The sequence below is a fragment of the Protopterus annectens genome, chromosome 2.part2 (assembly GCF_019279795.1).
Source record: "Protopterus annectens isolate FY-2018-M chromosome 2.part2, PAN1.0, whole genome shotgun sequence".
Classification (NCBI taxonomy): domain Eukaryota; kingdom Metazoa; phylum Chordata; order Ceratodontiformes; family Protopteridae; genus Protopterus; species Protopterus annectens.
In genome coordinates, this window is record NC_056730.1 from 563,762,684 (window position 1) to 563,790,155 (window position 27,472).

At 37.4% G+C, this 27,472-nt stretch overlaps 1 long non-coding RNA gene across 1 annotated transcript in view; it reads left to right on the forward strand.

Annotated features, from left to right (window-relative positions):
* LOC122795721 overlaps nucleotides 1-26,914 on the forward strand; it is a 306,947-nt gene extending 280,033 nt beyond the window's left edge. The window contains exon 3 of the long non-coding RNA XR_006363851.1: nucleotides 25,216-26,914. This is a non-coding gene — a long non-coding RNA (uncharacterized LOC122795721). The remainder of the gene's footprint in view (nucleotides 1-25,215) is intronic.
* Nucleotides 26,915-27,472: the final 558 nt, after the last annotated feature.

Consider the following 27,472-nt stretch of genomic DNA (forward strand, 5'->3'; position numbering starts at 1 on the left):
AATACCTGTAGAAGTCTAAGCCAATTTAATACAGTCAAATAAAGTTCACAGTTGTAAGAAAGATCTATTCCTTATTAAAAAGTGCAGTCACTTGACATAAAAGATGAAGCAGTAGGTAGAAGAGAGGAGCCATGAGCTTTCTTGACTATTCAACCATTCAACTTTTCAACCTGAGCAACTGCAGCTTTCTGTCTCTCCATCTTTTTTTTTTTGAAAAAGAAGAAAATGATCCATTTGCTTATTGTGCTGCTTATTACCATTTGTAGATGTTCTGTCTTCAGTTGCATTTCCTAAAAGCACTTGTCACAGGTGTATAAAATAATACTGATCCCCCTGGTAGATTCACTTTCAGTTGTGCAGGATATCTGCCAACATTTGATTTTCCTGCCTGCATAGTTTAATGGTTGCTTGAAGGTAGCTGTCCCCTTTCTAGTTTGAGATGAATAATCATGGTCATGCACCACTCTAGAGTCTATGATTTTCACAATTTTTCCTGGGGATCTCATTTTAGAAATAATATTCTATTCTAATGTATAAGACAGAAAATGTACAAGGAAGGTTTTATGAAACCTTACCCTAAGATGATGAGGGTGAAATACTCTATATCATTTTTTTTATATAAAAATTGTTTTGCTAGGTATCCCTGTCCATTCTGCTAGCTTTTCATTAATGTTTTGCACACATTTAGTACCCTTTTCCCACTCAGGGTTGCCAGTAACTACATATTTTTGAGACTTCTCTCTTTATTGTACTTCAGAAGATCAGTCATCATGGTAGTCAGGAGACATTAAGTAGGATCTATAATGTGGTAATCTTTATTTATTTATTTATTTGACATTTGTTAACTGGGTAAGTCCAACTGAGCCAATAAAGCCCCTTTTCAGTGGAGACCCAAAGAGAAAAGTTCCAGCACGTAGCTTAATGAATTACAAACTAAAAATGATATAAGCAATGGATACGATAGATGTGCATAGAGATAATAACAAAATTCATATTATATACATCAGTGAAGAAAATTATGCTGAAAAAGAAAAAAGTACAAAAACATAGGAAAGAGATGAATTGAGGATTACAACTAAATAAGAATATACATATATAAGGCCGAATAGTCGGTATATCCTTTACATGGTAGCATCATAGTTATGTAATTATGTTGAATTTTACAACAGATTGAGTGTTTTTCAGGTTGCCATGTACAGTGGGTAGATGTTCAAGGATGACACAGTGAAGTTATTGCAAATGCTAGAATGGAGGGAGTTTGATCAACATATTCTGAAAGGTAGAAAAGTGGTGGAAGTAATATGGAAATTAGGGAGGATTATGGCAAGGGCAGGATTTTGAATTCAAAAAGTAGTTTTTGACAGTTTTGAAGCAGTTACTATTTTTTATGCTATGGATGTTAGGAAGACGTCTATTCCAAGCTAGGTATACTGAGTTTTTGTAGAGGAGTTTGCCAATATTTTTATTTGGTTTATAGTTGTCTAGAAGGTTCTGGTCAGAGCTATAAAGTGAATGAGTTGAGGTATAAGAGGATGCTATGGATGAAAGAGAAGGACAGGTTAAGGGTTTATTTAGAAGGGAGTGTGAGAGCTGCAGCAGGGAAAGAAGCAGGAGCTGGGGAAATTCAAGCCATTGAAATTGTTTCAGGGCAAGACAGTGATGTGATTTGTATGGCTGGTTACAGGTGAAGCTGGCTATGTTGTTATATGTTTGTTCGAGTTTAGATAGTAGGGGTGACTGGAGATGGGTAAGGATAGCAGAGGCGAAGAGAAGGCATGGAAGGAGGAAGGCTACAGCTAGAGTGGGTTTAGAGTTGGGATCTTGGATTTTTTTATTTCTGTAGAGAAGACCTAATTTCTCATTAGTTTTTTAATACAGTGTTGTATATGAATATTGAATTTTAGCTGGTCATTGATTATAGTACCAAGTAGCTTGGTGTAGAGTTCTGGTTTGATAAGGGTGTTATAGCAAGAAGAAATAGTGAAGGTGTACTTATGGTGAGGGAGAGAGAGATTTGGGAAGGAATAGTAAGAGTTTAGTTCTTTTGGGGTTAAGAAAAAGCTGATGGTCTGTTTTCCATTTTTCCACAGATGAAAAAGAGTTTTGAGTGATGGAGAGAAGGTTAGAGATGTTGTCAGAGAAAGAGATGAGAGTAGAGTCATCAGTGTATTGTATGAGGGAAGAAGTGTTGCAGCAGGAGTGCAGATTATTAGTGAAGATGTTGAAAAGGAGAGGACCAAGAATTGTGCCTTGAGGGACGCCAGTCTGAATAGGTAGGAAAGGGGAGCAAGAGGATTGCCATCTGACAGACTGGAGCCTATTTGAGAGATAGGTCAAGAACCAGTCAATAGTAGAGGGGGAGAGGTTAAGTTCAGTTAGTTTAGCAAGTAACTTGGCATGGGATACAGTATCAAAAGCTTTAGAGAAGTTGAGGAAAAGGCAAGATAAAAGAATATTTTTATCTCTGGCTTCAGCAAAAGTGTGGCTGAAGGATAGCAGGGTAGTGGAAGTGCTATGATTAGGCCTGAATTAGGTACTTAAGAAGTTGGCTATGAATGCATTTTTCAAGGATTTTGGATAGTGAACAGAGACTGGCAATAGGTCTGTAGTTTGATGGGTCTGTGGAGTTACCTCCTTTGTGTAGAGGTATGGTCTAGAAAAAATATCGGAAACAGTGGATTCTTAGATCTCTTTACTAGGACCGAGACAGGATAGGCTACAAAGTGGACTGCAAGTTTAAGAAAGAGGGGAGGGAGGTTATCAGTAGAGGGTGATCATGGTTTTAGTTTTAGTAGAAGGGACTTTATGTATGCAGTGGAGACAGGCTTAAGAGAGAAAGGGGTGGTCTTGCTTGCAACATGAATGGTATGAGAGAGGTTTTGACTTTGACAGAGTTGGGTTAGTTTTTGAGTTGATTTAAAGAAGTGGGTATTAAGTAAGGTGGCAGTTTCTTGAGGAGTATTGCTAGGATAGGGGTTGGGGTGGTAGGTTCACCAGGGTGCAGAATTTTATTGATGGAGTGCCAGAATTCTTTTGGGTTAGGATTATGGGTAAATTGAGCATTATAACAGAATTTTTTCTTGTCCATTTATTTGTTTTTTATATTTTAGGAGAGATGTTGCAGATTTATTTTCAGCCATTGTTTCCAATATTTGTCCTTTTTTTTCATGGTTGGGAGGGTGGCCTAATGGTTAAGGTGTTTGCCTTACAAACACAAGGTGCAGGGTTTGAGTTTCACAAGGGATAATTGGGTAGGCTTAAAATGGCTCGCAAGGGCAGTTAGCTTAGTACTAATCTATGAACCTATGAGGATGAGGGTGTCTTTAGAAAGCCAAGGTTAATATGTTGTTTTAATTCTAAGTTTTCTTAGAGGAACTATAGAGTCTTTGATATCAAGAAAAATACGATTAAATTGTAGAACTGCATCGTTGAGGGGAAGGTACTTAAGGTGGCACCAGTTAATAGAAGTAAGCCTATTATTAAAGGTTTCAGCATTGAAGGAAGAGAGGTTACAACAATCTCTATAATGGTGGGACTTGGGTATCTGTAGGGAGAGTCTTTGGACACAAGTAGGGATGTGGTGACTGAGGGAGATGGGTAGGGTACTGGGGTTGTGATATAGTGTGTGATCGGAGGTAAAAATCCAGTTTAAGGTGGAGCTGTTAGTATTCTTGTTATTGAAGGGAATAGGGGTGGTGATAAGTTGATGGAAGCCACAGAGGTTAATTTGTAGGGCAGAAGAGGTGAATATTAATGTCTCCAAGTAGTAGGGTCTCATAGGCGATATGCAATGAGATCCAGGATAGGACAGATTTGAGAATAAGAATGTTATTTCCAGGTGGTATGTATATAGCTGCGATGGCAATTTTTTGCGGGGGATTGACATGAAAATTAAGAAGAATTATTTCTACAGGGTGAAAATTAGGGTGAGATATAGGTAGGGGGATAGATCGAGGTGCTTGGAGTCCATAATTGCAACATTTCTACCTTTTTGGCAGCTCTACTTAAACAGTCAATATTGTAGTGGGGAGGTAATATTTTAGTATCAGAGATATGTGGTTTTAACCGTGTTTCAGATAGGGCTCAGATATGAGGGGAGTAGTGGGTGAACCAAAAAAAAAAGGTCTGAAACTTTCTTAGGTAGACTCTGTATGTTAATTGCAAATATACTGAGATATTTAGTCAGTTTGGTATTTGTAGTTGCTGGGATGGAAGGGCCAGGATTGGGCTGAATGTTGCCATCTAATAGAGTGTTTGACAGTGGGGTTGTTTTTTTAAGTGTAAAAAATAGAAACTGTAGGGTTTGTAAGTAGGTTTAGGGGATGTTGTGGAGAGAGTGAGTATTTTAAATTTGTGAAGGTGAGTATAGGAGAAATTGAAAAGAAAGGGGGAGATTAGGAAGGGGAGGGAGGGTTCCTTGTTGAATGAAGGATAGGGATATGTAGCGGATGTATGAAAGCGATTAAGTGTGGTATGATAGGAGGTAAGGAGTGAGAAATATAGTAATAGGATAGGTTTGGCTATCCTATTGCTATATTTCTCACTCCTTACCTCCTAGCTGGCTTTATTTAGTATGATCAAGATGTACAGGAGTTAGAAATTGCTGTACTCAGGGATGTGGCATGAGGTAGTGGAAGAACGAATAAATGTGAATACTCTCCCACTATTGTCAGGTAGTCTGAATGAGCAATGGGCATAGTGCCCTGGCATGGAGGGAGTGCTATCACTACATTGCCCCAAAGTATATAGTATTGTAGTTCTTACATTAAACTTTATCACACGTGTTCATGCTTCATCATTGAACAAACTGAAAAAAATGTATCGGATCCAAATGTTCAACCAAAGACCACAAAAACAGATGATTTAGCACTTCCATACTATTTTATTCCGTGAACTTCATCAGAAAAAAGTATGTTCCACTCAAACATCCTTTTATATCAAATACACAGGAAATTACATCATTAATTAAAAACACTTAATATTCTAAATAAAACAGTGTATGTTTATATAAATTAACTCTATATCTATTTGTTTAATAAAAAACATTTTAAATTAATAGACTCATTTAGTCCAGGTGCTTGATCAGCCCCTAAAAATAACTGCCAAAATGTTTCTTTGCACTCTAGCACGTTATTCAAATCCCCTCCGAACATAATATTCTCTACTTTCTCTATTACAAAAAATTCAAACTTTTTAAAATCAGCACATTTCAAAGCATGCTTGGCCAAGGAATTAGTTAAATCCTTATTTTTTATGGCCAAGCAATGTTCATAAACTCTACGTTTCAAAGTCCTTATAGTTTTCCCTACGTAGTAATGTGCACATGTAACACACTGCGCAATATATACCACAAATTCTGTATTACAATTATAGTAGTCCTTGGCCCAAATAGTGTAATTTAAATGACTAAAAGTAATAGAAGAACTATTACCAATAAATCTACACTGTTTGCAGGTCCTACAAGCATATGTACCTTTCTTGGTGCTCACTAGTCTCACTTTAGTTTCATCTTTCCTATTTTTACCTACTAACATTAATTTTATATTTAGCACTCTTTTATATGTGAATTTGGGTTTGTTACCTATTAAACTTAGTAGGTCTTTACTACCTAATAAAATCTTCCAATTGTTTTCTATAATAGTTTTAATAAGCCACATCTCATTTACTATAGGTATAGGAAAGGCTATACTAAAGTTGGTGGACAAAGTTGTGGATCCTTCTAAATTTGGACTCACTTGAATATCTTTAGATAGCAAAATAAGTGAAGCCACTCCTTTTCTAAGCATTATAACCTCCATTTCAATCTTTTTTAACCATTCCAAATCATACCTTCTTCTGAGAAATAGTTTCCTCAAGAAAACTACCTCTTCCAAAAATACCTCATCATCAGTGGTGAGTCTACTGAGACATATAATTTGACCTTTTAGTACTCCTCTTTTCATATGAGGGGGATGTAAGCTGTCTTTATGTAAGTACTGATTTGCAAAGACTGGCTTCCTATAAACCTTACTAGCAATCCTGTTTTTGACTTGGTCAAAACTTAAATGTAAGTCCAAATAGAAAATGGACTCACCGAATCCACTCACCTTGAATTCCAAAAAGTTTATGGTGAGTTTCACGTCCCCCACCATCTCAAAAAATTCTTCTTGTGTACCATTCCACAAAAAGAACAAATCGTCGATAAATCTATAGTACACCAATACTTTGGAGTAACTAGGGTGTCCAATCAAAAACTTTAACTCCCAATTGGCCATGACTAAATTTGCAAAGGCTGGAGCTACCCTTGCCCCCATGGCCACTCCGGAAGTTTGTTGATAATAGTTCTTGTTAAATTTAAAAAAGTTATTTTCTAAAACTAACTCCATCAAACTGCAAACAGTGTTCACCTTTGTACTACCAAAATTAGTCTGCTCAGTCAAGTATTGTCTTAAATATTCAACCCCTTCTTTTTGATGAATAGAAATGTATAAAGACTTTACATGTAAGGTTCCAAAACTAATGGATCCCCCTACAATATTTAAATCTCTTAACACTTCCAACAAATGCCACGAATCTCTTAAATAGAACCTAGATTTTTGGAGAACAGGGTTGAGCATATAATCCAGCCAAATAGATATATTTTCAATTTTAGAATTTTTGGCTGAAATTATTGGCCTGAAAGGTGGATTTTGTTGATTGGTCTGTACTTTCGGTATACCAAAAAATGTAGCCATTTTAGGATGGTCTACTAATAAATAGTTGTAACTTTCATTATCCATTTCCCCTTGACTGAACATATCAAACAACATTACATCCAGCTTTTGAAAACTACTCTTCACTTCCTGAATATGAACTTTTTTGTAAGTACTATGATCTTCTAACATGGTTAACAATGAAGTGTTATAATTCTCAGTATTCATAACTAGAATTTTTCCCCCTTTGTCTGCTTTCATTGTCCTTACTCTGGAGTTTCTACATAACTTAGTGAACTCATTTTTTCTCCCTCAGTTACGTTTTCTGGATAGTTAAAATGACTAATGTTTCTGAAATCTTTTTCACATAAATTTTGAAAAGCTTGGAGAGTATAATGCAGGGGTGGATTAAAGGTACTTGGCTTTTTAGGTTTGTGCACTAAATTTTCTGATGGTCCTTCTAACACATCGTGCATGATATAATTTAAATTTAACTTTCTTAAATACAACCTAAAATCCACCAAAAGTCTTCCTATGTTCATGCTGTTTGCAGGTATAAAGGAAAAACCTTTTTTAAGAACTCTTTCTAAATCACATGATAAAGAAACATCAGACAAATTAATAACATCAATACAATATTCTTGTCCATGTTCTTCATTTACCACTTGATTTTCCTGTTGTGGTTCTTCCCCCTCCCTTTCCCTTTCCCCTTGAATTGAGTTGTGTTGTACCATTTGTGAGTCTGTTTGTTTGGTACACTGTTCAAGGGAAAAGGACCCTGATCCAAGCTCTGAACAACCTGTGCAAAACTAGCCCTTGGATTATTATCTAATGGAACTGTTGTGTTGTCTTTTTTAGTAACATTAGAGTGATTGTTACACCCCTCACTGTTGTTGTTATTGTTGGTATTGGAGAAATCCTCACTCACTCTAGTGTCTGCCACCACTGATTTTTCACTAGGAGTGGTCTTTGTCTCTGAAGTCTGCCCTGAAAAAATAGCAATGTCAGCATTTTCAGAGTCTGTTCTCAATGAGTCTGTTCCTTTGTCTGACATTATGTAAGTCCGATTGGCTTGGTATGCCATAACATCTCTTTTTAACTTAGATTGTTTTCTTGACACTATAGTGGCCCTATGTCTGTCGGCCTTCGCCTCAACCCCATTGTATAGGTCAAAAAAAGTCTTTAAAACTATGATAATTCTTGATCTTCACATCTAAAGTTTTATTTTTTTCTTTAATAGTTGCAATTTCTTTGTGATAATGCGCCATAAGCAAGCGCATCATACTGAGACCCGTATCATTGTATAACTCAACTAACAATTTGCTTGATCCATCACCAGGAGTTACACAATTTGGAAATTTAGCAGTGCATAGACCCTGTGGCACTACTTTCCTGTGTACATACTCCTCGAAATACTGTATTTCCAAAACCAAAGTCACATGTCTAAATACCAGTCTTTCTAATTCATATATAGCTTTCTTGCAGTTTATACTGTCAGCATAATAGTTGTCATTAAATGAATTACTTACTTGGCCCACAGTATCATTTGTTGAAATGTCTGAAAATGGGTTCTCAGAAACTTTGCTAACATAATCCCAAAAAAAAAAAAAAAAAGTTTGAATTTTTTTTAAAAAGTTTGAATTTTTTGTAATAGAGAAAGTAGAGAATATTATGTTTGGAGGGGATTTGAATAATGTGCTAGAGTGCAAAGAAACATTTTGGCAGTTATTTTTAGGGGCTGATCAAGCACCTGGACTAAATGAGTCTATTAATTTAAAATGTATTTTATTAAACAAATAGATATAGAGTTAATTTATATAAACATACACTGTTTTATTTAGAATATTAAGTGTTTTTAATTAATGATGTAATTTCCTGTGTATTTGATATAAAAGGATGTTTGGGTGGAACATACTTTTTTCTGATGAAGTTCACGGAATAAAATAGTGAATGAAAGCACTAAATCATCTGTTTTTGTGGTCTTTGGTTGAACATTTGGATCCGATACATTTTTTTCAGTTTGTTCTGTGTGTCCGGTCTTTGGAATATACTCTTTTGAATTTGCCATCGGTTTTGGGTGTTTTCCATGGCTACAGAAACATCGAGTCAAGACAGTTTGTTAAATCTATCTATCCACCCAGTTGTAGAAAGTGGAACTGCTGTTTCTTTTAAACGCAACTCACAAGAAGAACTTATTAATACTAATATAATGAGGATAGTTAAAGAAAATCTAAATGCTAGTGTTCCCCCATGGCCACCCTCTCCTTTGGTCGAGTCAAGGCTGGGAAACAGCTTGGCGTCACTACATCAAGCAGGAAGGAATGCTGAAGTAAATGATAAAGAATTTGCCAACGCTAATACGAGTGAGTCCATTGTTTCTGCTGAAACAAATGTTTGGGATTATGTTAGCAAAGTTACTGAGAACCCGTTTTCAAACATTTCAACAAGTGATACTGTGGGCCAAGTAGGTAATTCATATAATGACAACTATTATGCTGACAGTATAAACTGCAAGAAAGCTATATATGAATTAGAAAGACTGGTATTTAGACATGTGACTTTGGTTTTGGAAATACAGTATTTCGAGGAGTGTGTACACAGGAAAGTGGTGCCACAGGGTCTACGCACTGCTAAATTTCCGAATTGTGTAACTCCTGGTGATGAATTAAGCAAATTGTTAGTTGAGTTATACAATGATACGGGTTTCAGTATGATGCGCTTGCTTATGGCGCATTATCACAAAAAAATTGCAACTATTAAAGACAAAATTAAAACTTTAGATGTGAAGATCAAGAATTATCATTGTTTTAAAGACTTTTTGTTCCTATACGATGGGGTTGAGGCAATGGCTGACAGACATAGGGCCACTATAGTGTCAAGAAAACAATCTAAGTTAAAAAGAGATGTTATGGCATACCAAGCCAATCGGACTTACATAATGTCAGACAAAGGAACAGACTCGTTGAGAACAGACTCTGAAAATGCTGACATTGCTATTTTTTCAGGGCAGACTTCAAAGACAAAGACCACTCCTAGTGAAAAATCAGTGGTGGCAGACAGTAGAGTGAGTGAGGATTTCTCCAATACCAACAATAACAACAACAGTGTGGGGTGTAACAATCACTCTAATGTTACTAGAAAAGACAACACAACAGTTCCATCAGATAATAATCCAAGGGCTAATTTTGCACAGGTTGTTACAAAGCCTTGTCAGAGCTTGTATCAGGGTCCTTTTCCCCTGAACAGTGTACCAAACAAACAGACTCACAAATGGTACAACACAACTCAATTCAAGGGGAAAGGGAAAGGGAGGGGGAAGAACCACAACAGGAAAATCAAGTGGTAAATGAAGAACATGGACAGGAATATTGTATTGATGTTATTAATTTGTCTGATGTTTCTTTATCATGTGATTTAGAAAGAGTTCTTAAAAAGGTTTTTCCTTTATACCTGCAAACAGCATGAACATAGGAAGACTTTTGGTGGATTTTAGGTTGTATTTAAGAAAGTTAAATTTAAATTATATCATGCACGATGTGTTAGAAGGACCATCAGAAAATTTAGTGCACAAACCTAAAAAGCCAAGTACCTTTAATCCACCCCTGCATTATACTCTCCAAGCTTTTCAAAATTTATGTGAAAAAGATTTCAGAAACATTAGTCATTTTAACTATCCAGAAAACTTAACTGAGGGAGAAAAAAATGAGTTCACTAAGTTATGTAGAAACTCCAGAGTAAGGACAATGAAAGCAGACAAAGGGGGAAAAATTGAAGTTATGAATACTGAGAATTATAACACTTCATTATTAACCATGTTAGAAGATCATAGTACTTACAAAAAAGTTCATATTCAGGAAGTGAAGGGTAGTTTTCAAAAGCTGGATGTAATGTTGTTTGATATGTTCAGTCAAGGGGAATTGGATTATGAAAGTTACAACTATTTATTAGTAGACCATCCTAAAATGGCTACATTTTTTGGTATACCGAAAGTACAGACCAATCAACAAAATCCACCTTTCAGGCCAATCATTTCAGCCAAAAATTCTAAAATTTAAAATATATCTATTTGGCTGGATTATATGCTCAACCCCATTGTCCAAAAATCTAGTTTCTATTTAAGAGATTTGTGGCATTTGTTGGAAGTGTTAAGAGATTTAAATATTGTAGGAGGCTCCATTAGTTTTGGAACCTTAGATGTAAAGTCTTTATACACTTCTATTCATCAAAAAGAAGGGGTTGAATATTTAAGACAATACTTGACTGAGCAGACTAATTTTGGTAGTACAAAGGTGAACACTGCAGTTTGATGGAGTTAGTTTTAGAAAATAACTTTTTTAAATTTAACAAGAACTATTATCAACAAACTTCTGGAGTGGCCATGGGGGCAAGGGTAGCTCCTGCCTTCGCAAATTTAGTCATGGCCAATTGGGAGTTAAAGTTTTTGATTGGACACCCAAGTTACTCCAAAGTATTGATGTACTATAGATTTATCGATGATTTGTTCTTTTTGTGGCATGGTACACAAGAAGAATTTTTTGAGATGGTGGGGGACCTGAATCTCACCACAAACCTTTTGGAATTCAAGGTGAGTGGATTCGGTGAGTCCATTTTCTATTTGGACTTACATTTAAGTTTTGACCAAGTCAAAAACAGGATTGCTAGTAAGGTTTATAGGAAGCCAGTCTTTGCAAATCAGTACTTACATAAAGACAGCTTACATCCCCCTCATATGAAAAGAGGAGTAGTATAAGGTCAAATTATAACTCTCAGTAGACTCACCACTGATGATGAGGTATTTTTGGAAGAGGTAGTTTTCTTGTGGAAACTATTTCTCAGAAGAGGGTATGATTTGGAATGGTTAAAAATTTTGAAATGGAGGTTATAATGCTTAGAAAAGGAGTGGCTTCACCTATTTTGCTATCTAAAGATATTCAAGTGAGTCCAAATTTAGAAGGTTCCACAACTTTGTCCACCAACTTTAGTATAGCCTTTTGTATACCTATAGTAAATGAGATGTGGCTTATTAAAACTATTATAGAAAACAATTGGAAGATTTTATTAGGTAGTAAAGACCTAGTAAGTTTAATAGGTAACAAACCCAAATTCACATATAAAAGAGTGCTAAATATAAAATTAATGTTAGAAGGTAAAAATAGGAAAGATGAAACTAAAGTGAGACTAGTGAGCACCAAGAAAGGTGCATATGCTTGTAGGAACTGCAAACAGTGTAGATTTATTGGTAATAGTTCTTCTATTACTTTTAGTCATTTGAATTACACTATTTAGGCCAAGGACTACTATAATTGTAATACAGAATTTGTGGTATATATTGCGCAGTGTGTTACATGTGCACATTACTACGTAGGGAAAACTATAAGGACTTTGAAACGTAGAGTTTATGAACATTGCTTGGCCATAAAAAAATAAGGATTTAACTAATTCCTTGGCCAAGCATGCTTTGAAATGTGCTGATTTTAAAAAGTTTGAATTTTTTTGTAATAGAGAAAGTAGAGAATATTATGTTTGGAGGGGATATGAATAACGTGCTAGAGTGCAAAGAAACATTTTGGCAGTTATTTTTAGGGGCTGATCAAGCACCTGGACTAAATGTGACTATTCATTTAAAATGTTTTTTATTAAACAAATAGCTATAGAGTTAATTTATATAAACATACACTGTTTTATTTGGCATATTAAGTGTTTTTAATTAATGATATAATTTCCTGTGTATGTGATATAAAAGGATGTTTGGGTGGAACATACTTTTTTCTGATGAAGTTCACAGAATAAAATAGTGAATGAAAGCGCTAAATCATCTGTTTTTGTGGCCTTTGGTTGAACATTTGGATCTGATACATTTTTTTCAGTTTGTTGTGTGTGTCCGGTCTTTGGAATACATGCTTCATCATTCTTCTCTTTTCTTTAAAGATTTCCTCATCCTTTCCATACCTCTTAGAATGCTTGGATTGTTTCAGATCTTATTTTCTTCTAGCAAGGACTAAGGAGTACCTTTATTTTTGGATTCTTACCAATGTGACTCATGAAGACATTGCAGCCACTTGATATGCTCTGTTTCTACAACAGTTCCCAAATCTGGGTCTGAAAGCTTGCTTTTCTGTTGGGGGCTCCCATGGGGTGTTATTAATAAGTTGCCATGGAAACAAGTTGTGGACATCCTTAAAGATGAGATGGGTGACTAACAGTTTGTGGTAAGAGCGCAGCTGAATTACTCTTTAACATGGATTTTAATATTGTTTTAAAATACTATGAGGTTATTGCAAGAAAGGAGTTTTATATGAGAGGTGAAACATTTGCAAACAGGGGCTTGGGAGATGAACCATTTACATTTAAGTGGGCATGCTATGTTCCAACATATAACATTCTTATAAAAAGAAATGTTTGCACTTTTTTCAGAACAACTCTGCTTGGTCTTCAGTATCACATTTTCCCTGAAGAATCATTTCTATATTCTCCCTCACAAAAATGCAGTCAAGGACTGGAAGTTTAAATACTTTTGCCTATATGGTGGTCTGAAGCAGTAATGCTTTGCTCAGAAGCTTATAGGATCATAGGAAGTTGCTAGGCTAATGGCCTTAGGGCCCTTACAAGCCTAGCCAAGTTCTACCCATATTTCTATGATTAGCACTTATTGCCCCTGTCCAAGAGACACAGGTGGAACCCCTGGGGTGAATTTACAGTTACTCTACCAATCATCTAGATTGTATTTGAAAAGGGCCAATGAGGCGCTCTGTTTGACATAAAGTAAGAGTCTGTTCCAAAGGTGTGGTAACTTCTGGGAGACAAATCTGTCCCTCCAGCAGGTTCTATTAATGTCACATACCAGGTTAAGGTCTTTAGAGCGAGTAACTTGAGTACCATTTGACTTGTGGATATGCAGCATTTCCAATAAAGCAGGGTCAGAGATTGCCTTGTATGCAAAGCAGAGATCACCTCTGAGTAGTCTGTATGAAACAGAATAAAGTGACAGTGATTTCAGATGATCCACATAGGACAGATGCTGAAGACCTTGAATTTTCCTTGTGAGGAATCTTTATGGTCACTCCAATTACTGCAGGTGCTTGGAAAGGTACATACAAAAAAGGGCATTGTACAAAATTATTAGCCTGATGAGGGAAGCATACAGGGAGGTTATATCTTCTTTTTTTTTCATATAATCTAGCAGACTGACCTTCCTACCTCTGGAGTCCACTGATACAATAAGCCCCATGAACTAATGATTTAGGGCATCGGTAGTTATTTCAGTACCACTGACTTCTTTTAATTCTAAGAAACAGAAAATGTATTTAAGCATTATGCATTTTTGTAATTGGACTAATTTGCAATTGGTGGTTCTCCATTCCTGCAATACCTTAATATTCTCATTACATTAAGGTTTTAAGAAATAGCATATTTAACATTTGAACTATAGTCTATGTTTACCCTGTTAAACTTCAGGTCTTCTAAAACAATCTTTAATTTAATTTAGCCCTTCAGCAGTACTGTTAGGCAGACATAATAGTCTACAGTTGCACTTATTTTATGACAGTAATATTTGCTTCCTAGTTAATTTATATAATTCTATTTCAACAAATAATGGACCACTCATCAAGCGTTCATATATGCAGTTCAGTTGTATGTGAAACATCTTCATAAGGACATTTTTGCAATTCAATATATTGTGTTTCTACAGCAGCTCCCAAACCTAGGTCTGAATGCTTGCTTTTCTGGTAGGGGTTCCTTGGTGGTGTTATTAATAAGATGCCATGAAAACAAGTTGTGTACATCCTTAAAAAGGGGGTGGGTAAAAACTTTTGATATCTAATTAGGAAATGACACACACTTTACCAAAGATATAAATGTAAATCACAGGACAGACATGGAGCCATAGATGTGAATAACGTGCTTTAAAATGTTTTCTGGAATGTCTATTATTATTTGGTTGTAAATTGTTTTGGAGCTTATCTCTGCTGGCCTCCACTAAAAAGGGATTGTGCATGGCCTGTTCTGAATTTCCCAGTAAACAAAAGTACAGATAAATAAAGAATGAATGTAAGGACCAAAGACAATGGAGACGGCATTGTATGCCTGTAAAGATACAAATTTACAAGAGGCAAAAGTGGAGAATACTGTTAAGCACAGGATGACACAAAAGCAGCAAAAAACAGAGAAGTTTCATGGCAGAAACAGTAAGCAATGATACCATGTGGTAGTCACTACCGTAAACTTTTTGTAGGAATTACAAAATATGAGGAATGATGTGGTGCAGCACATGAAGAAAAGGCTGAGCTGGATTCAGAGGTTCATAGGTCGGTACTAGGCTATCAGCCATAGGGCCTATACAAGCCTAGCCATAACAATTCCCTGGCTATTTCTTCCTACATGGGCAGGCCACAGTCCTAAGAGACAGTCTGCCCCCGCAGTGAATTCTGAGAGCAGAGTAGAGGTTAACTGTTTGTGTGAGGCTGACTGAGAACTCAGATGGTCAGTATTTTGAGTGTATTCTGGCAATTAGAGGTTGCCTATAACACAATAACAAGTACTGTGTACTCTCACGTTCACAGACAATAATGTAACACAGTAGCAATGAGGTGTGAAGTCCAACCATGTTAATGTAGAAAACTGTGGCTTTAACAACTGCAACAGGCTTTTTGAAAAAAATGTGTCTGTATTTAGTGGTGGTGATGCTTGGCTTCCCATGGGTAATATCTATGAACCAGTACAAAATTACAATACAACACAGCTGCCCCTGACTGTCATGGGTCATTTCACATTGTGCTGTATGATATGTTGAATGCCATCATAATGCATATGGCTTTGTGAACACTCAATGGAGACATACAAAAGTTGGAGAATATCAGACATAGACTTCACAGATGATTTCTTGGTCATAACATGCAGAGCAATGCACATTTTGCCATTGTTCAACTATATGAATGATTAGAACCAATATCTGAAATATATATTTCATGTTAGGCCCAGGACTTTGATAGGAAGTTGTTGTTTTACTTTCGGCTTTTCCCGATTAGGGGTCGCCACAGTGGAACTCTGGTCTGCTAAGGACTGGCAGTAGATTTTTACGGTGCCGAGGTGCCAGTTCGAGGCCCAACCTTCAACGAAAGCATGCCCATTCACACATGTCTTTCGAACACCACTCGACCGTGGGGAGGACATGCAGACTCCACACAGAAGGCACTCCAGCCGAGAATCAAATAGGAGAACCTCTTGCTGTGAGGCGACAATGCTACTGCTGCACCACCGTGGCAGTGGACTTTGATAGGAAGTAACCATATTAAATGCAGTGGCAAGGTAATAATGCACCACACTACCCTCCCCCCCCCAAACATACACACACAGTTAGCTGCAGATAATCATGTAGCAATGGTAATGCTGAAATAAGTACATAAAGAAATATGCAGTTACATATGCAGGTAGTGCACAGTGTCTAATATGCAGTGAAACAGCAGAGCAACACTATATAAACACCATAAAGCCAAGCAAAGGACTGTTGTCATAAGACAGTACAGGGCTGAGGGAACAACAGAAAAGAACTGCAAAAATCAGGAAATGCTGGTAACATGACACCCTCTCAAAAGGGACCAGTAACAGAACCAGTAATATGGCACACAGGATCGACTCTGGGATACTCAGGGAAGAGAAACACTGTGCACAGACCATTGAACAGGACGGCTGTGTATGCAGTATTGTCAAAGATAGTGGCAATAACAGTCATCATTGGTAAGATCCTTCATAGAGCTGTAGCCCCAAACTATGCACTGCTGCGTGTCTCTATGTATAATTAGAATGCTATATCTGTGATAGAGCCTTATAGGAGTTTGTCTGTGCATGTGTGTGTGTGTGTGTGTGTGTGTGTGTGTGTGTGTGTGTGTGTGTGTGTGTGTGTGTGTGTGTGTGTGTGTGTGGACGCACATTGGAAGGTGCCTGTGCAACTGCTATGCATTGGTTAGTAAGGTTAGTAGGAGTAACACAAGCATGGTCAAGTATGACAGCACAGTGTTTGATTTATGGAAATGTTAATTAGCAGCTCATTATGGCCTTACCATGTTTCTGAATTACTCATTATCACAGTCACATTACTGGCCAGACCTGCATTGCTCAATTAGCAGTGGTGGCGATAATCTTTCTGAATTCTGGAGTATGTCTAAAATTCTGAAAATAATTTTTTGGCAAACAAAATTCTTGCCTTGAGAAAAAAATATTAGTCATGTGACACCATGAAAATTACCTTTTAAAAGATCAAGAAAAGCGATGCTCACCTTTTTGCAAGTTAACTCCTTAAATGTGCTTCTATGGTTTAATGGTTTGACTGACACTTGGGACATGCAGATGTTTTCAGCAAGCTTCCTCCTGTTGCCTCTTGGAAGTCGGTTTTCGCCAATGAATAATGCTGCAGTAATGTTACTGGTTATTCTTGGAGGTGTGACTGGATGACTGATGTAATTAATCAGAAAGTGAAATGCATACAAAATGTCTTTTGAATTATTGATGGTATAAGGTAGCTATAATATATGTCGTCTTATTGGAGGTATAAGGTATACAATAACTACTTAGTATATATTGTCTTATTGTTGATATATTGCACAAAGTTCTGAAAATTAAATATAAAACCCTGTTTGAAAAAGAGCAATGTTCTTTTTCAGTTTTAGTTTTGGTGATGATGTGAATAAGGATACATCTCAGTGGTGTATCAGGTGTAATAAGCCCAGCTCTAATAAGCCTACTACAGTTTCATCTGTGTTATTTTATATCAATAAAAAACCTGTATGTCAAAGTCATAGCTGTAACACATTCTGCGTATTTTCTTTTTCTATATACTATTTAATACCCTGCTTGCCAGTCATCAAGCCTTCCTCTTTGGACTTGAGCCTACTTGTTTTTCCTGATTGCCTGAAAGCGATCTTCACCAGATCCCTGACTAGTACAGATGTGCCTGAGGCCTGGTACCCTTGTATAAAGTGGGGGAACTGGAAAATTATAGGGATTTGTAGGATTGTTTGCCTACCAGTGGTCAAAGGCATAAACCCAAGGGAAAAACTGACTATTTTCCTAAAGGACAGCAATCTTTTGAATAAGATGCCACATGGGTACAGAGCTAGAAGGAACAGTCTGTAAAAAGTAATCTGGTTTTATGACTGGGTTGCAGAAGAATTCATTAGGAGTGTGTTGATAGGTGCAGTCTACATGGATGCAAATAAAGCCTATGACATTGTCCTGCACAGGCTGCTGCTAGACAAAATGGAGGAGTTGTTGGTGTGACTGAGTATGAGAAGCTCAGTTACTACATGGTTGAAGGATATGAAATAGAGGATTGTGGTGAGATGGACAATGTCACAAAAAAGGAATGTGGCTTCTGAAGTACCATAAAGGTGTGCATTTTTTTTTAGCTTTTCAGCTTCCCTGCGTCATTCTATGGCATTATACCAAGTGCCCCATGTCCATCACTAGGTCTACCAACTTCTTCTTTCCCCTGGACTTCTTCTGAAAGAAGCTGGGTCTGGTGCAGAATGTAAGAGCATCCTGATGGTCTTGATGTCACCTTTAGCCGGTGGTCATTACATTTTTGATCTACCCCACCACTCTCCCCAACTGGTGAGGTGCTATGGTTTTATCCATGGGGCAGGGAGTGCAATGGGGACCTGCAGCATATCTCCCCACCTTGACAGCAACCCAGCCAAATCTGCTACCCTTTCCCCTCTTTAGACAATGTCCACTCACTGCATTATCCTCAGCTTCCACTAGGGGTCATCACAGGGAATGCCCAAGTACCCACGCTCCCCGCCAGCACCTCAGATGCCTGAACCACTAACTGAATCCAGGTCAACCAGGCCATAGTCATGGTTTTATCCCTCTATGCAACAGCACTGGGTCATTGTGTTTGATTCAAACAACTCTGAGGGATAAAAGAACATGATCAAAAACTTTGATGATGAGTTACAAACTTGAAAAGTGCAGGATGACAACAGAACCATAGCAGGTTAGAAGTTATATGCCACCCCATGCAGTTCCCTGAGCTGGTAACCCCCCCCCATGAACTATAAATCTTCAAAAAAAAATCTTCTGTTCCACGGTCATATCACTAACACATGCTGATTGTATCCCCTAACACCTTGTGATGGGGCAGGCTACCTTCTTCACTCCACACTTATCTCTATATGGGGAAAAGAGACTAAGGAAGGACTAGGAAAGGCTGACAAAATCTACAGAGATTTAGAGGTTCATTTCAGATATGTGCAAACTACTGCATTTGCAAAAACTCTGGTATGAAATATCATCTGGAGAAGTGGAATGGATAGTAACTGAGGAGAAAAAGTATCTGAGGCATGATTACACTGGGAATAGACCACTGTCAGTTGCTCATGAAGGTATTGACAGCGGCAAACAGAATATCAAAGTGAATCTGCAGGGGGAATAAACTCTAAAAGTAAACAATACCCTGCACTTCTGCGATTTGTTCAAGTCACATCTCAAGTACTGTGTGCAGTTCTAGAAGCTATTTAAAGGGGAAGGGGCAGCAAACTGAGTAAGGCCAATGGAAGGGTGCATGGACCAGAGGGGGAAAGGATATGAACAGAAACTCATAGGTTCATAGGTTGGTACTAGGCTATCAGCCCTAGGGCCTATACAAGCCTAGCCATAACAATTCCCTGGCTATTTCTTCCCACACTATTTACTTCCCTGGACTCCTGTCTAGCAGGGCAACTAATGTGATCCCTGGGGTGAATTTCCTTTCTCCCATCCGATTGTCAAGGTTCCTTTTGAAGAGGGCCAAAGAGGCACTCTGCTTGACATGTATGGACAATCTATTTCAGAGTCTGGGGAGTCTCTGAGTCAGGAACCTATCCCTCCAGCATGTTTTATTTATTGTAATGACAAGGTTTAGATCCCTGGAGCGTGTGGCTCTGAGGGATTGGGATTTCTTTAAGTGTAGCATGTCCAACAGCTCTGGGTTTGACATGGCCTTGTATGTTAAGCAGAGATTGCTTCTGAGTAGACGATATGCAACAGAGTATAGCTGGAGTTTTTTAAGGCGGTCAGTGTAGGGCATCTGCTTTAGGCCTGTGATTCTTTTAGTGAGGTATTTCTGTGGCCTTTCCAGTTGTTGCAGATGTCTTGAGAGGTACATACCAAATGGGGCATTGTATTCTATAATGGGTCTAATGAGGGATGAGTACAGTGGGACAATGACCTCCTTTTTACTGGATGAAAAGCCCTTAGTGATGAGGTGTGCCACATAGAAGGATTTCCTGACTGTTGTGGTGATGTGGTTATTGAAGGTGAGACAACTGTCCACCTGTGTCCCTAAGTCTCTTATCACACTTTTGGTGTTTAGTGTACTGTCACCTATATGGTAATTCACAGATACATGTTTTTTCCCAAAGGGGATAACTATACATTTCTTAGCATTGAGCTTGAGCCCATGGCTCTGGCACCAAGCATCTGTTTCTGAAAGGCCCTTTTGTAGAGTATCCACATCCTTTGGGGATTCAATAATGGCTCCCAGTTTGCAGTCATCTGTGAACTTTGTTAGCCAGAGTCCCTTAGTGTTGGCCTGTACTTCAGAAAAGTAGATGCCAAACAAGAGCGGTCCCTGGACTGAACCCTGAGGTACTCCACTTGTCACTTGTCTGGAGCTGGATTTGGAGTCGGCTACTTTTACAGTGTGGGTTCTATCAGTAAGCCAGTTAGCAATCCATTGGGTGATGTAGGGATTAATGCCCAGCTTAGTAAGTTTATCTATGATTCCAGAGTGTGGGATGGTGTCAAAGGCCTTGGTAAGGTCTAGAGAGGCTGTGTGGACCACCTTACCCTTGTCCATGGCTCTGGAGACTGATTCGAAGAAGTCAATCAGGTTCAGGAGGCAAGATCGGCCCTTCACGAACCCAAACTGGGTGGGGTCCAGTGTTTGAAGGTTGCCAATGTCTTTGTTTATATGTTACATGATAATACACTCCATGGCCTTGCAGATAAGGCTTGTCAGACTGATGGGATGGTAGTTTCCGGGATCCAAGGTGGATCCCCCCTTGTGGAGTGGGATAACTGTAGCTCTGCGCCACTCATTGGGCACGAAACCTGAGGTGAGGCTATGATTAAACATGACACTTAGGTGAGGTGCCAGTTCATATTGTAGCTCATGTAGTACACAGCCCGGGATGTCATCTGGTTACATGGATGTTGTATTCTTAGCTTTGGAGAGTGCGTTTTTTTACCTGTGTGGCCATTATTACCGGAATTTGGCAATCTTCCGGTATTGAGATGGGCCATTTAGGGGGTGAGAGGGGGGGTGAAGTTGGCACTGAATCGATCTGCCAGGATATTGGCAATATCCTTGGGATCAGTATATTTAATGCCATTCTGTTTTAGCTCAGAGCAGATCTGAGCATTGCCATTTAGATTCTTGACATAGTTATAGAATGCCTTGTGGTTGCCTTTGGAATCTTTGGCAATTTTATTTTCGTAACTAGCTTTGGAGGATTTTATGAGGGATCTCAGTTTCTTACTGAGGCTGGTAAGGGAGTTTTTTGCATCCTGGGATTTTCCTCTTTTCTGCAACAGTTTCTTCCTTTTGTTGTAAAGTTTGTTTATGGCAGGGGGCCACCAGATTGGCTTCCTTTTTTTGGATGAGACCATCTTGGTTCTATTTGGGATGGCATGATTCATGCATGAGTGGATGTGCTCGTACAGTGCCTTAGTGTAGGATTCAGCAGTTGAACTTTCAGTTCCCATCTGCATGGGTGTCATGAAGTTAGTCACTTCTGACTTGAGTAGCATGAAGTTGGCTTTGGAGAAGTTTTTATGGAGGTTTCCTTACTGGGGGGCGGAGGTGGGATGTGGATGTTAAGGGTGATTAGCTTATGGTCAGACCTGACTAACGAGGGGGTGACCATAGGTGTGGGGCATCAATTTCCCATGTTGGTAATGACCAGGTCTAGGATATTGGAGCCCTGGTGGGACTATGGATTAGTTGATCCAGGGCATTGGAATTTATAAATTCCAAGAACCATTGGGGAAAGGTGTTGGTACATGAGTAGTTTTCCCAGTTAATGGCAGGGTAGTTAAAATCCCCCAGTATTAGGGTGTTTGGTTCTATCTTAATATTTTCCAGTATGAAGCTGAAGTTCTTTTCTCTGAAAACCAGAAGAGAAAGACGGGAATATTATTGTTGTGGACAACATTATGTCAGAGACAAATGTTAAAGGGACATCTAGAAGAGAAAGGACGAGGGAAGGAGGAGGGGGGCACAGATAGTAATTGCTCCATGAACCTACAAAAGTACTTCTTCATGTAGAGGGCTATAAACTAGTGGGATGGGTGGTAAGGAAAGAATCTGAAGAGATATTCAACAAGGGACAGGTTCAAAATGGGTAGGACTGAAGGAAAAACTACACAAGGTTACTGACTACTTTTGTCTTCAAGCAAAGGTATTACAATTATTTAGAACTGATGCTATGTTTTATAAGAGCTATGCACAGTTCTTGTTTACTTTTAATTTCTCAGTCAGTTGAGAACCTTTTTCTGTACACTGTAAAGACATCATTAACGCACTGGCATGATGACATTCAGTTTCTATACATCTGCAGCATTTGGTGTGCATTTTAAACACAGAACATCTTCTGCCATTTTAGGGCTGTGTTTTATTCACTGAATTATTTCATATTCCTATTCATCCTGCAATGTGCTTTGTCATCAAGACATCATCATTTGATTCTTATTCAGAGACTGTAATGGGCTACAGGGATTGCTTTTTCTTGGGATTAGATACAATGATGGATGGCAGATGGTATGCATTCTTGTGGCCAAGAAAAAAATGGTGTTTTCTAAAAATTTGTTACTAGACTGCAACATTGGGTGAGATGATAAAAAACAAGGGGCATCACTGAGAACATTATTAATCTTGAGTAAGAATCTGCCAAGTCTGCATTAACATTTTGTAGAGTTCTTTAAAACATAATCGAATATTGTATTATTGCATTTTACGTTAAAAAATGTTGATTCATCAATATCACTAATATGTGTTTACAAATGAATAATTTAAATATTTTAAAAAAGTCAATAAGCTGTATAACTCTTTGTACCTTCCTATGTTATGAGAGAAGACACAACAATTAATTACAGTGACATTGGTGTACAAAGCTGAAAAAACTAGGGTTGCCACCTTTTCAAATGCCTAAAGTGAGACATTTTTTGTAGAAATGTGAGATTTTGCAGGGCAGAACATACCCACGGTCTGTGTAAAGGACAGTACTTCACTTTTTTGCCAGAATAAAAGCTTATTTTGTAGCATTTGAGTTGCTTATGCTATTTCATATAATATTTACGGGTTCCAGATAAAAAAAAAATAACTGTTTTATGCAAGTATAAAAAAACTTAAGAAATATATTTTGTGTTAAAATCTCAGGAAATTTGTCATTTTTTAGTTGTTTTTGCAGGACACAACTGCCCAAAATGGGACTGTCCCACCCAAAGAGGGACAGGTGGTAACCCTAGAAAAAAGTGATGCAACTACAAAGTTGCTAACAGTACTTTATAAGCATTTGGTTATTGCAGTATAGAACTGCATTCAGGCATTCTACTGTTACCTTATGTTTTACATGTCTATGGACAATACCATGAAGTTGGTGTTTCTTCTGTGTAATCCTAGCCATAATATCGCATAGGTACAAATCAGCATGGTGAAATTAATTTCATTCATGGTGCAAGGCAGGATATAGTCTCTTACCTTACCCTGGCAATTAAGTTCATAGTAATATCTACTTTGCTCCTGTTCACGTAACACACAAAACTATAGTTTGTTCTTCATATCACTCAGAGTTTTACCCCACCCAGGCACAATGAATAGCTGACAGTGTAGAGGGTCGCTGTATTACTAGACCCAGGTTTTGGTTGGTTAATGTGAGATACTGTAACATACTCTTTGTGCCTCACGTTAAGATTACACAAAAAAATGGACGGGGTGTGTAAGAAACACACACACCTTATTTGTTGCATCATCTAAACATGATTTCCCTGTCGATGAAATACACTGATCAAAGCATCAGGCTGATGAACCAAAAGCAAAAAGTATTTTTTGAAGACGACAGAGTCCCCTTGTACTCTACGCTCCTTGCAGTTACACAGCTCGGAAAAAAGGAGAAAAGCTTATAGAGAGTGACCCACTGCTGATGTATGAATTGAAACTACACCAGCACTGATTCCAAATGCAAAATACAATCTGTGAGTTCAACATTTGGAAATTCATCTCAACCTGTGAAACCCTTGTCCACTTTATACTTGATCAACAATAATGATCTCCAGACACGATGTTCAGCTCCCATGATGAGATGGATGTTTCAACTCCACTACCTGGGTTCCATTTTGGCTTGTTTCCTGTAGTATCAGAGGATTCCTGAAAGCATCTGAGCATTTTTTAGTCAGCTATTTGTAGGTGGTATGTTTGTTTGCTGGATATTACTTTTGTTGACATATGCTATGATCAAGCATCTATTCATTGAAAATAACATATGAATGTGCAGAACTGGGGGGAATTACTGGGCTTTTGTTTGGTTATCTTATTACTGTAATCATGGAGTGTGTGCTTCTAAGCGCTGCTGCCATGTTGAATGCAGGCTGTCATTTTATTTTAGTACTGTGATTACTGTGATTGCAGAGAGTGTGCTTCTAATCACTATCCATGCATTTTGTGAGAATACAAGTACTGATACATTGCTTGAGGGCACATAGAAGCAGAATCTGTATTAAATAATTTATGAGAGTAGCCGTGCATTGAACTGTGGTAGTTGTTAGATTAAGTTATTTACAAAACAGTGTAAGAAACTTCTCTGTGTGGAAGATTTTCAGTCCCTATATCTCTAGTTAATAACTGTATATTAATCAGATCAGACAATAGTAGTAGAAGTAGCGAACTTAAACTCGTCTTAAGTAAAAAAAATAATAAAAAATATATAATATGAAATATTGAACAGAATTACTAAGTATTCAAAAGTAATCCAAGCAAGGCAGACAGTCTGTTTCCAGTCAAAAATCCTTTATTAAGTACACAGACAAGCGATCCAAGTAAAACAAAAATAGAGTAATAGTTTCCTCACAAGCTTTCTAAATATATATATATATATATATATATATATATATATATATATACTTTTTATCAGGCAATCTAAATATATATATATATATATATATATATATATATATATATATATATATATATATATGTATATATAGTTTTTATTTTATTATTTTTTCGACTTAAGACGAGTTTAAGTTCTCTACTTCTACTACTATTGTCTTATCTGATTAATATACAGTGATTAACTAGAGCTATATGGACTGAAAATCTTCCGCACAGAAAAGTTTCTTACACTGTTTTGTTTTTGGACCCACTATATTTGTTTAGTGGGTTGTTTGAGACTTTGGAGATACCACGGAGATTACTTCTTTTTTTATTAAGTTATTTACAATAACGTTGGTTGCAATCTCGTGCATTGTTCATGAATGCATTATTCACTGGTGTTTTTAGTTTATATTTAAGGTTGATGAAAAGAACATCAGATAACTTTCAAAAGACCCAGAATGACAGACTATATCACAGGTCCTGCACCTCACTCTAACTGGCCTGTACTGGGAAGAATGGACCTGCATCTGACATCTCCAAGCACATTAGGTTTTCACTCTTGTGTACAACTGCATTTTAACCATATATCATTTAATCTAGTTTTCTTATTATTTTTCATCATTAGTTTAGGTGACACTGTAAAACTCCTCTGCCAATCATGAGCAGACAGATTATCTGCTGTGGCGATCCCTAACCAGGAAAAGCCGAAAGAAGAAGAAGAAGTTTAAGTGGCACAATAGCCTTTGTTCTCTTTAACAGGACTATGCACAGTGAGATGTTTTCCTCATGGATTCATAGTTGGTTGCTACGCTACTGACCCCAGGAAACTTTTTTAAGCCAAGCCATGCTTCCCAAGGTGGGGATCAAAGTCTGTACTCTGTGTCTATTAGGTAAACACTTTCACCATTATGCAACCTCCAACTAATGGTTCCACTGGGGATTGAACCCAGGACCTTCAAAGTGTGAAGCAAACATGACAACCAGTACATTACAGAACCCGCAGCTGAAGGTTATAACTTCTAAAAGTTGATACTGTTAACATCTATGGAGCTTTTTATCAATAACTTAACCACTACACATAAAATGTACCAGTAAAGCAGTCAGCTTATTTGGGATCTATATTTATTTTTTGTAAGTTGAAAGCAGGGATTTTATCATGCTGTATTCTTAAAATATTGTTAAAACCACTGAGAACTGAACACTGACACATTCATTGTCAAAGTGATGAAAATATCACAGTCCCAAATGTTTTAAACAACTATAATGTTGCATTCATAACGTCATTTTAAACAATTCTGTATCTGACAGTGCATTTATGCAACCCTGAGGGAGTGACTACTATCCCTTTGTCCTCTGTTCCAAGACTACCATCAGTCCTTGTCAGAGGAACTATTGTGTTTCTTTTCATGCAGACTGCACTTATCTCCTTCTGGCAATGCCAAGTATAACTTGATTTGTCAGATGTCAGCATTCTGATAAAATATAAAATATACAAAAATATTTTGGCTGTCTAGTTATTATTCTACAATCTTTTCACTGAAACTAAATGATCTGACAACTGCTCATTATTATGATATTTGGCAACATAAAAGCAATTAAAATTTATTAAACATATAATATGGGGAGCTTTGACCCATATATCCCTACTTTATTATATATTATTAACTCAGTGTCCTTATACATTTGAAGAAAAGGTAATGTTGACCATCATCTTATCTGGAATTTATGAAGCTTTTGCTGATGAGAAAAAAAAAAAAAGGCAGATGGTCAGTTGAGAGAATATCTATCAAATAGAAGAATATGAGATTATTATTAAGAAAAATGCTTCTACATTAATGAAAATCACTATGTGTGCCAAAGGGCTCTTCTTAGGGTCCTTATTGTTCAGCTTTTCATGCCTTTTACACCACGCTGTCCATGCTTATGCTTGACGAGTATGCAAATGACTGCAGATTAGAATACACATCCAATGCAACTTACACTATCAAGAACACATAGGTATTTCTGATCATCTGTCAAATGAACATTTAGTAAAGATCTTCAGGGAGGGTGAATGTTCATAGGTTCATAGATTAGTACTAAGCTAGCTGCTCTTGCGAGCCATTTTAAGCTTAGCCAATTACTCCTTGTGAGACTCAAACCCTGCACCTTGTGTTTGTAAGGCAAACACCTTAACCATTAGGCCACCCTCCCAAATAGTATATCATAACATTTGGGTTAATCCACCATTTTCAGCTGTCTTTTCTGGTCAGAATATGAAAAAATGGAGTCATCTTCCCTGCAAAGAACCATTGCAGCTCTTGAGATAGCTAGATGCTGAAAGGCAGTCAAGAGTCTCCCTTGTATATCCTGCATTGCTTCATATTTGCTTCTATACTTCCCATTGTTTTGGGATGTCTGACATTCCAGGCCAGAATAAACGTCTACTGCTTAACAACTGTTTCATCTTTTATGTTATTTCTCAAGTGGTTAATTTTTAAAATGTATTCTGCATTACATTTTTGTTATTACATTTTTATAGTGTTTACCAATAGTGGCTAAGTTAATCAACATATACTAGACATAGGGCTCTAAGGGATTTCCATTCACAGTGTATCTCTTATTTAAGCACTAACCATAAGACAGAGGATTATGAACACTGCATTAAATATAAACTGGCTACAAAACTGAGAAG